A 9,408-nucleotide genomic window follows, 5' to 3' on the forward strand; every position below is an offset into this window, starting at 1 on the left:
TCCTCTTTACATCTAAGGCAAGAAGTGACTTGAGGCTTTGGGATAAAGCATGAGTACTTCTCCTTACAGCAGAGAAGGCTAAGAGGAGATTTGATAGAGGTGTATAAAATCATGAAGGGTTTAGATCGAGTAATTAAAGAGAAACTATTTCCAATGGCTGAAGGGTCAGTAACCAGAGGGTACAGATTTAAGATGATTGGCACAAGTACCAGAGGCGTCATGAGGAAAAAAAAATTTACGCAACAAGTGCCTAGGATTTGGAATGCACTGCCTGATAGGGTGGTGGAAACGAATTTATTCATGGCTTTCAAAGGGAATTGGATAAATAGTTGGAGAAAAAATTGCAGGGATATGGGGAAAGAGCGGGGAAGTGGGACTAACTGGATAGCTCTTCGAAAAAGGTGGCACAGACTCGATGGGCCGAATGGCCTCCTTCTGTGCTATACTATTCTATGATTCTATGTCTCCTGCTGCAGATTGGAAGGATTCGCTGGCAAAGAAATTGAGGGCCACAGTGACCTTGACTGTCTCTGGCAGAGCTGTGTTCATCTTATTGTCAGGCTGCAGGTCTGGTTGCAGGAGGTGGCAGAGTTCTGTGGCCACCTTATTGGTGAAGCATAGCCTCCTAATACACTGCTCCTGGTTTAAATATATATAAGAAAAGTGCCCTCGGAAGACCCTAGGTGAGTAAGGCCTCCTGTTGAGAACCCTCCTCCCTCTGTGAGCATCTTCTCCCCTTCATCGCTGCCTCCGCTCCCTCCCCTGAATATACTCTGGCACAAGGGGGGACTGCCAGTAGAGCCCCAATGACTGAGCAAGTGTGAGCAGAAGCCTTTAAATAAGAATGAAGGCGTTCTCCACTTGCAACAACACTCCCTGTTACCTTAGAGCCTTGAAAGAAGTTAATAAAGCTGCTGGAGTTGCAGAAAGTTGCACAGGGCTGCAAGTGAGTGCTGATGATCGATTTAAATACCACTGCTGGAATCTCCTTCCTGCTTGTCAACGCTTGCTCAGCTCTTCGCACTTAAGGCATGCTGGTAAGTTGAATAGCAAACTACAAACTCCCAGATCGTGCGTCCACTGAGCATTGCACTCACTGATATCACAATCTGCATCATCTCCATAATTTTAGCGATCGCTAATATCAGCAGCACTGTGATACTTTCCTGTAATACTGTCATAGAGTCATAGAGTTATACAGCACGGATAGAGGCCCTTCGGCCCATCGTGTCCGCGCCGGCCATCAAGCCCTGTCTAATCTAATCCCATATTCCAGCATCTGGTCCGTAGCCTTGTATGTTATGGCATTTCAAGTGCTCATCCAAATGCTTCTTAAATGTTGTGAGGGTTCCAGCCTCCACAACCCTTTCAGGCAGTGAGTTCCAGACTCCAACCACCCTCTGGGTGAAAAAGTTCTTTCTCAAATCCCCTCTAAACCTCCCGCCCTTTACCTTGAATCTATGCCCCCTTGTTATTGACCCTTCTACTAAGGGAAAAAGCTCCTTAGTATCCATCCTATCTATGCCCCTCATAATTTTGTACACCTCAATCATGTCCCCCCTCAGCCTCCCCTGCTCCAAGGAAAACAAACCCAATCTGCCCAGTCTCTCTTCATACCTGAAGCGCTCCAGCCCTGGTAACATCCTGGTGAATCTCCTCTGCACCCTCTCCAAAGCGATCACATCCTTCCTGTAGTGTGGCGACCAGAACTGCACACAGTATTCCAGCTGTGGCCTAACCAGTGTTTTATACAGCTCCATCATAACCTCCTTGCTCTTATATTCTATGCCTCGGCTAATGAAGGCAAGTATCCCATATGCCTTTTTTACCACCTTATCCACCTGTTCTGCCGCCTTCAGGGATCTGTGTACTTGCACACCCAGATCCCTCTGACCCTCCGTCTTGCCTAGGGTCTTACCATTCATTGTGTATTCCCTTGCCTTGTTAGTCCCCCCAAAGTGCATCACCTCGCACTTTTCCGGGTTAAATTCCATTTGCCACTGTTCCGCCCATCTGACCAACCCATCTATATCGTCCTGCAGACTGAGACTACCCTCCTCGCTATTTACCACCCTACCAATTTTTGTATCATCCGCGAACTTACTGATCATACCTTTTACATTCATATCCAAGTCATTAATGTAGACCACAAACAGCAAGGGACCCAGCACCGATCCTTGTGGTACCCCACTGGCCACAGGCTTCCAGTCACAAAAACAACCTTCGACCATCACCCTCTGCCTTCTGCCACTAAGCCAGTTTTGTATCCAATGTGCCAAGGCACCCTGGATTCCATGGGCTCTTACCTTCTTGACCAGTCTCCTGTGCGGGACTTTATCGAAGGCCTTACTGAAATCCATGTATACCACATCTACTGCGTTACCCTCATCCACACACCTAGTCACCCCCTCAAAAAATTCAATCAAATTAGTCAGACATGATCTTCCCTTGACAAAGCCATGTTGACTATCCCTGATTAATCCTTGCCTCTCCAAGTGGAGACTAATTTTGTCCCTCAGAATTTTTTCCAATAATTTACCTAACACTGATGTTAGGCTCACTGGCCTGTAGTTCCCTGGTTTTTCCCTACTCCCCTTCTTGAATAATGGTACTACATTAGCGGTTCTCCAGTCCTCTGGCACATCCCCTGTGGCCAGAGAGGTTCTGAATATATGTGTTAGAGCCCCCGCAATCTCTTCCTTTGCCTCACACAGCAGCCTGGGATACATTTCGTCCGGGCCTGGGGATTTATCCATTTTTAGGCCTGCTAAAACCGCCAATACCTCCTCCCTCTCGATGTTAATATGTTTGAGCATATCACAGTCCCCCCGCCCTATTTCTATGTCTACATCGTCCTTCTCCATAGTGAAAACAGATGCAAAAAATTCATTTAGTACCCCTCCTACATCTTCCGGCTCCACACACAGATTGCCACTTTTGTCCCTAATGGGCCCTATTTTTTCCCTAGTTATCCTCTTACCCTTAATATACTTATAAAACATCTTAGGATTTTCCTTTATTTTGCTCGCCAGTGTTATTTCATGGCCCCTCCTTGATCTCCAATTTCTTTTTTAAGTATCCCCCTGCACTTTTTGTACTCCCCTAGGGCTTCTTCCGTCTTTAGCCTTTTGTATCTGCCAAAAGCCCTCCTTTTTTTCCAAATCCATTCTCGTATATCCCCTGACATCCAAGGTTCCCTGTGGTTTTTGGAACCACCCTTGACCTTTACGGGAACATGTTGCCATTGTATGATCTCAATCTCCCTTCTGAAAGCCTCCCATTGCTCCGATGCGGATTTTCCTACAAGTAGCTGATCCCAGTCCATTTTGGCCAGATCCTGCCTTATCCTATTAAAATCGGCCTTCCCCCAATTTAGAACCTTTATTTCCGGCCCATCCCTGTCCTTTTCCATGACCACCTTAAATCTCACCATATTATGGTCACTGTCACCAAAGTGCTCACCTACTAGCACTTCTTCCACTTGGCCGGCCACATTCCCTAGAATTAGGTCCAGTACCGCCCCCTCTCTTGTAGGACTTTCTACATGCTGGCTCAAAAAGCTCTCCTGGATGCACTTTAAGAATTCTACACCCTCTGAGCCTTTCACACTCTGACTATCCCAGTTAATATTGGGGAAGTTGAAATCCCCCATTATTATTACCTTATTATTTGCACATTTCTCTGAGATTTGCCTACATATCTGTTCCTCTATCTCCCCCTGACTGTTTGGAGGCCTATAGTACACTCCCAGCAAAGTGCTTGCCCCCTTTTTGTTTTTAAGCTCCACCCATATGGCCTCATTAGAGGAACCTGCTAATATATCATCCCTCCTTACTGCAGTAATTGACTCCTTAATTAATATTGCAACACCCCCTCCTCTTATACCTCCCCCTCTGTCTCGCCTGAAGATTCTGTACCCCGGAATATTGAGCTGCCAGTCTTGCCCCTCCCTCAACCATGTCTCCGTGATAGCAACAATATCATACTCCCATGTGTTTATCAACACCTTCAGTTCATCCACCTTATTTGCAAGACTCCTTGCATTAAAATAGATGCCATCCAGCCTTGCCCTTATATATTTGCCCTGTCTACCAAGCTGACTTGTTTTTTTCTCTATAATTGGCAGCACATCACCCCCTATTTCAGATCCCCTCTGTATCCCATCCCCCTGCCAAGTTAGTTTAAACCCCCCCCAACAGTGCTAGCAAACCTCCCCGCAAGGATATTTGTCCCGCTCTGGTTCAGGTGCAACCCGTCCGACTTGTACAAATCCCACCTTTCCCAGAAGCAGGCCCAGTGATCCAGGAAACTAAAACCCTCCCTCCTGCACCAACTCTTTAGTCATGCATTCATCTGTTCTATCCTCCTATTCCTATACTCACTAGCACGTGGCACTGGGAGTAATCCAGAGATTACAACCTTTGAGGTCCTGCTCTTTAATCTGCTACCTAGCTCCCTAAATTCTTGATGCAGGACCTCATCCCCCTTCCTACCTATGTCGTTGGTCCCAATGTGGACCACGACCTCTGCCTGCTCCCCTCCCCCTTAAGAATGCCCTGTAGCCGTTCAGTGACATCCATGACCCTGGCCCCAGGGAGGCAACAAACCATCCTGGAGTCACGTTTGCGGCCACGGAGAGACTGTCCTGTAATACTGTCCCACACTGAGATACTGTCCTGTAATACTGTCCCACACTGAGATGCTGTCCTGTAATACTGTCCCACACTGAGATACTGTCCTGTAATACTGTCCCACACTGAGATACTGTCATGTAATACTGTCCCACTCTGAGATACTGTCCTGTAATACTGTCCCACACTGAGATACTGTCCTGTAATACTGTCCCACACTGAGATACTGTCCTGTAATATTGTCCCACACTGAGATACTGTCCTGTAATACTGTCCCACACTGAGATACTGTCCTGTAATACTGTCCCAACTGAGATACTGTCCTATAATACTGTCCCACACTGAGATACTGTCCTGTAATACTGTCCCACACTGAGATACTGTCCTGTAATACTGTCCCAACTGAGATACTGTCCTGTAATACTGTCCCACACTGAGATACTGTCCTGTAATATTGTCCCACACTGAGATACTGTCCTGTAATACTGTCCCACACTGAGATACTGTCCTGTAATACTGTCCCACACTGAGATACTGTCCTGTAATACTGTCCCACACTGAGATACTGTCCTGTAATACTATCCCACACTGAGATACTGTCCTGTAATACTGTCCCACACTGAGATACTGTCCTGTAATACTGTCCCAACTGAGATACTGTCCTATAATACTGTTACACAGCACAATTCAGCATCCAAAGCACTTTGAGGTAGAGAATTCCAAAGATTCGCAAGCCTCAGGGCCAAGAAATTCTTCCTCATCTCAGTCTTAAATGTCCGACCACTTATCCTGAGACCAAGTCCCATAGAACATAAGAAATAGGAGCAGGAGTAGATCATTCAGCCCCTCAAGCCTGCTCCACCATTCAATAAAATCATGGCTGATCTTCTACCTCAACTCCACTTTCCTGCACTATCCCCATATCCCTTGATTCCCTTAATATCCAAAAATCTAGCAATCTCTCTCTTAAATATACTCAAAGACTGAGCCTCCACAGTCCTCCAGGGTAGAGAATTCTAAAGATTCACCACCCTCTTGAGTGAAGAAATTTCTCCTTATCTCAGTCCCAAATGGCCGACCCCTTATTCTGAGACTGTGATCCCTGGTTCTAGACTCCCCAGCCAGGGGAAACATCCTCCCTGCATCATAAACTATCAAGCCCTGTAAGAATTTTGTATGTTTCAATGAGATTGATGTGCCTCAATAATTCCGAGACTCGAAGGTAGCAGAACAAAACAAGGCTTTTATTAACTTAGAACGAAACACGTAAGCGAGAGAGATGTCGTCCTTCTGGAGATTGGGGCTAGACTGAAGCTAGCTTACAAACAGGGCCAGGTATGGGCGGAGCCCTACACACAGCACATTCCAGCACATTCCAGTATACAATACAGCACATTCCAGTACACAATACAATGAGGTCTGGGGGAAGGGAAATGACACTGAAACCGATCTCAGTCACAGGCAGTGATGGATGGAAATATTTCATCACAGAGATCACCTCTCATTCTTCTAAACTCCACAGGATATAGGCCTAGTCTACTCAATCTCACCTCATAGGACAATCCCCCCCCATCCCAGGAATCAGTCTGGTGAACGTTTGTTACACTCCCTCTTCTTCTTTCGCATGGTAGTAGCAAAGCAAATCAAATGTCAAGAATTTGGGGGTAAAGAGCATGGAGAGCACACTGGGGATGGGAGAAGAACGTGATTCAGGTCTAAAAGGTGGGGTGGTGAGAGAATGTGATCCAGATGGTAAGACGGATCATGTTCTTCTAACCCCACCCCCTTTACACCAGCACCTCCTTCTCCCTCTCCTCCCCCTAGACCTGGTTGATTTCCCGGAAAGCTCGGTGCGTGTGTGGCAAGTGACGTAATTGGACTGGACGAAATCCGGAAGTCATGACACTGTCACTATTCACTTCATACCCAATAAACCTGTTAACAATCCGTGACCCACACACAATGCCCCATCTATTGCGGGGGGGAGAAGGTAAGGAACCCGGGTGGGTTGGGGAGGAGGAACTTTGACAGGGGGGGGTCAGGAACCCGGTGTGGGGGGGTATCTTAGGCAGGGGAGAAGGTCAGGAACCCGGGGGGAGGAACTTTGACAGGGGGAGGTCAGGAACCCGGTGTGGGGGGGTATCTTAGGCAGGGGAGAAGGTCAGGAACCCGGTGGGAAGAACTTCAGCAGGGGGAGGTCAGGAACCTGGTGTGGGGGGGTATCTTAGGCAGGGGAGAAGGTCAGGAACCCGGGTTGGGGGGTGGGAAAGGTCAGAAACTGGGGAGCAGGGGGAGGAAGGTTCGGAACTTGTTCGGGGGGAAGGAACTTGTTCGGGGAGGGTAGATGGTCTCAACCTGTCAGGGTGAGCCCTGCCTATTCTATGTGAGCTCGGTTCTGTCTGGGGCCTGGCAGTCACAATGGCTCTAATTACACTTTGCAAAGTACTTGATTACCGGAAGTACAGAACACTGGAAAAGGTTGAATGGAACAGAGCAATGGTCTGTGTTGGCCTGCAAGCAAAGGACATTCAAATCATTGCATTCATGACACCAGCAATAAAGTCCCATCTGGAAGCCTTTCCCGAGTTGCTGTTTATTGATGGGACATACAAGATTAACAAGTACGGCTATCCTCTGTATCAGATTATGGTGCAGGACAATATCGACAGGGGCAGAGCTGTGTTTTATGCCATGATGAGGAATGAGACAGCTGAGATGCTGGTTGAAATTGTGGGTGTGTTCGTTGAAATGAAGGGATCCTGCATGGATTGGGTGGAGAGAGCAATTATGGACAAGGACATCAATGAGATGAATGCATTCCAGAAGCATCTCCCAGCTGTCATGATGCTACTGTGCCAATTCCATGTTATAATAAACATGAGGAGGAAGATCTGCAGCTACACATTGGACCATCCTAGAAAGCAGCAATTGTTTGTCATCTGCAGGGAGGTGGTTCATGCAGGCTCAGAGGAGAAACAGACATCGTGTGTAGATAGGATTGGGCAGCTTCACCTACCCCTGCAGGAGCATCTTGCAATGAACTGGGTTCCGCAGAAGGAGATGTGGGTAACATATTCCTGAAGTACCATTCTAACTTTCAGGAATAACACCAATAATCGGATCGAGTCGGAGAATGGCAAGATAAAACACCTGCTCCACTCCTCCTCATCCATGAAGGAGTGCATTGAGTCGCTGACACTCCACAATGAGGTCCTGGATGGGGAGCGCTCCTATACCACAGTTTTGCAGAAGATCTCTTTCAAGCAGGTTGCAGAGACACCTGCAGATCTACAGTCTTTCTATGCAGAATTCACCAATTACGCAGTGAAGCAGATGCAGGAAAATTATCGTAACCTGTATACAGTGAGCGTCAAGCAGCAGGAAGCAGACACAGTCACTGTGACTTCTGGTGACAAGGAGTACACTCTGCAGGCACATGACAGCCCAGCTACCTGCAGCTGCACCTTCTGGATTCAGCATTTGTTGCTCTGCAAACATGCTATCGTAGTGCAGAGGCATTTGGGTTTGTCCCTGGGAGACTTGCCCCCGACAGCCGTTGGCGACCATCACAAAGACTACACTGATGTACACATTGCTCCTGGAGTTGTTGTTACCAAAGCCTGGCCACGGGCCCTCAACAGCCATGAGAAGTACCGCATAGCTGAAGACATCACACATCGGCTACAGCACATCTTGACCAACAGTGGAACAGAGATTTTCCAGCGAAGAGTGGACTGGCTAGAACAAAAGATTCACAACTGGCAGCAAGGACTGGGAGATGAGATGGAATGCCTTGATGAAACCGCTGGGCCAAGCACTTCGCATGAAGTGGCTTTGGATGAAGCAGTCCCCACTGTATTCGGCGATTCTACACACTGCACCAAGGGTTATGAGGACATCAGCATCACGTCACCATCCCTGCCTGACAATGCTCCTACCTTGTGGTCTCCTGAGCACTTGGATTATACATACACCTGCTTGCAGCTCACCCGAGCAGCCTGCTTCTCAATGGCCTGTCACAGTGGGAGTACCAGTCACCTCACAGGCCACAATGGAAGAAAACAATGCCGCTTACACACAGCCACCAACTTCCTCACGACATTGCTCCTGGAGTTGTTGTTACCAAAGCCCGGCCACGGGCCCTCAACAGCTGTGGGAAATATCGTATAGCTGCAGACATCACACATTGGCTACAGCACATCTTGACTAGGTTCCTGATCATTACCCAGTGACCCTGGGTTAGTGTGGAGGAATCAGCCCAGGTTCCTGCTCCTGATCATCACCCAGTGACCCTGGGTTAGTGTGGGGGAATCAGCTCAGGTTCCTGATCATCACCCAGTGACCCTGGGTTAGTGTGGGGGAATCAGCCCAGGTTCCTGCTCCTGATCATCACCCAGTGACCCTGGGTTAGTGTGGGGGAATCAGCTCAGGTTCCTGATCATCACCCAGTGACCCTGGGTTAGTGTGGGGGAATCAGTCCAGGTTCCTGCTCCTGATCGTTACCCAGTGACCCTGGGTTAGTGTGGGGGAATCAGCCCAGGTTCCTGATCATTACCCAGTGACCCTGGGTTAGTGTGGGGGAATCAGTCCAGGTTCCTGCTCCTGATCATCACCCAGTGACCCTGGGTTAGTGTGGGGGAATCAGCTCAGGTTCCTGATCATTACCCAGTGACCCTGGGTTAGTGTGGAGGAATCAGCCCAGGTTCCTGCTCCTGATCATCACCCAGTGACCCTGGGTTAGTGTGGGGGAATCAGCTCAGGTTCCTGATCATCACCC

General features: G+C 48.2%; 1 pseudogene; it reads left to right on the forward strand.

Annotated features, from left to right (window-relative positions):
* The first annotated feature begins 7,049 nt into the window (after nt 1-7,049).
* On the forward strand, nt 7,050-8,841 carry LOC147124461 (uncharacterized; annotated as a pseudogene).
* Nucleotides 8,842-9,408: the final 567 nt, after the last annotated feature.

The sequence above is a fragment of the Somniosus microcephalus genome, chromosome 1 (assembly GCF_052327205.1).
Source record: "Somniosus microcephalus isolate GS21.2 chromosome 1, FLI_Smic_1.0, whole genome shotgun sequence".
Classification (NCBI taxonomy): Eukaryota; Metazoa; Chordata; class Chondrichthyes; order Squaliformes; family Somniosidae; genus Somniosus; species Somniosus microcephalus.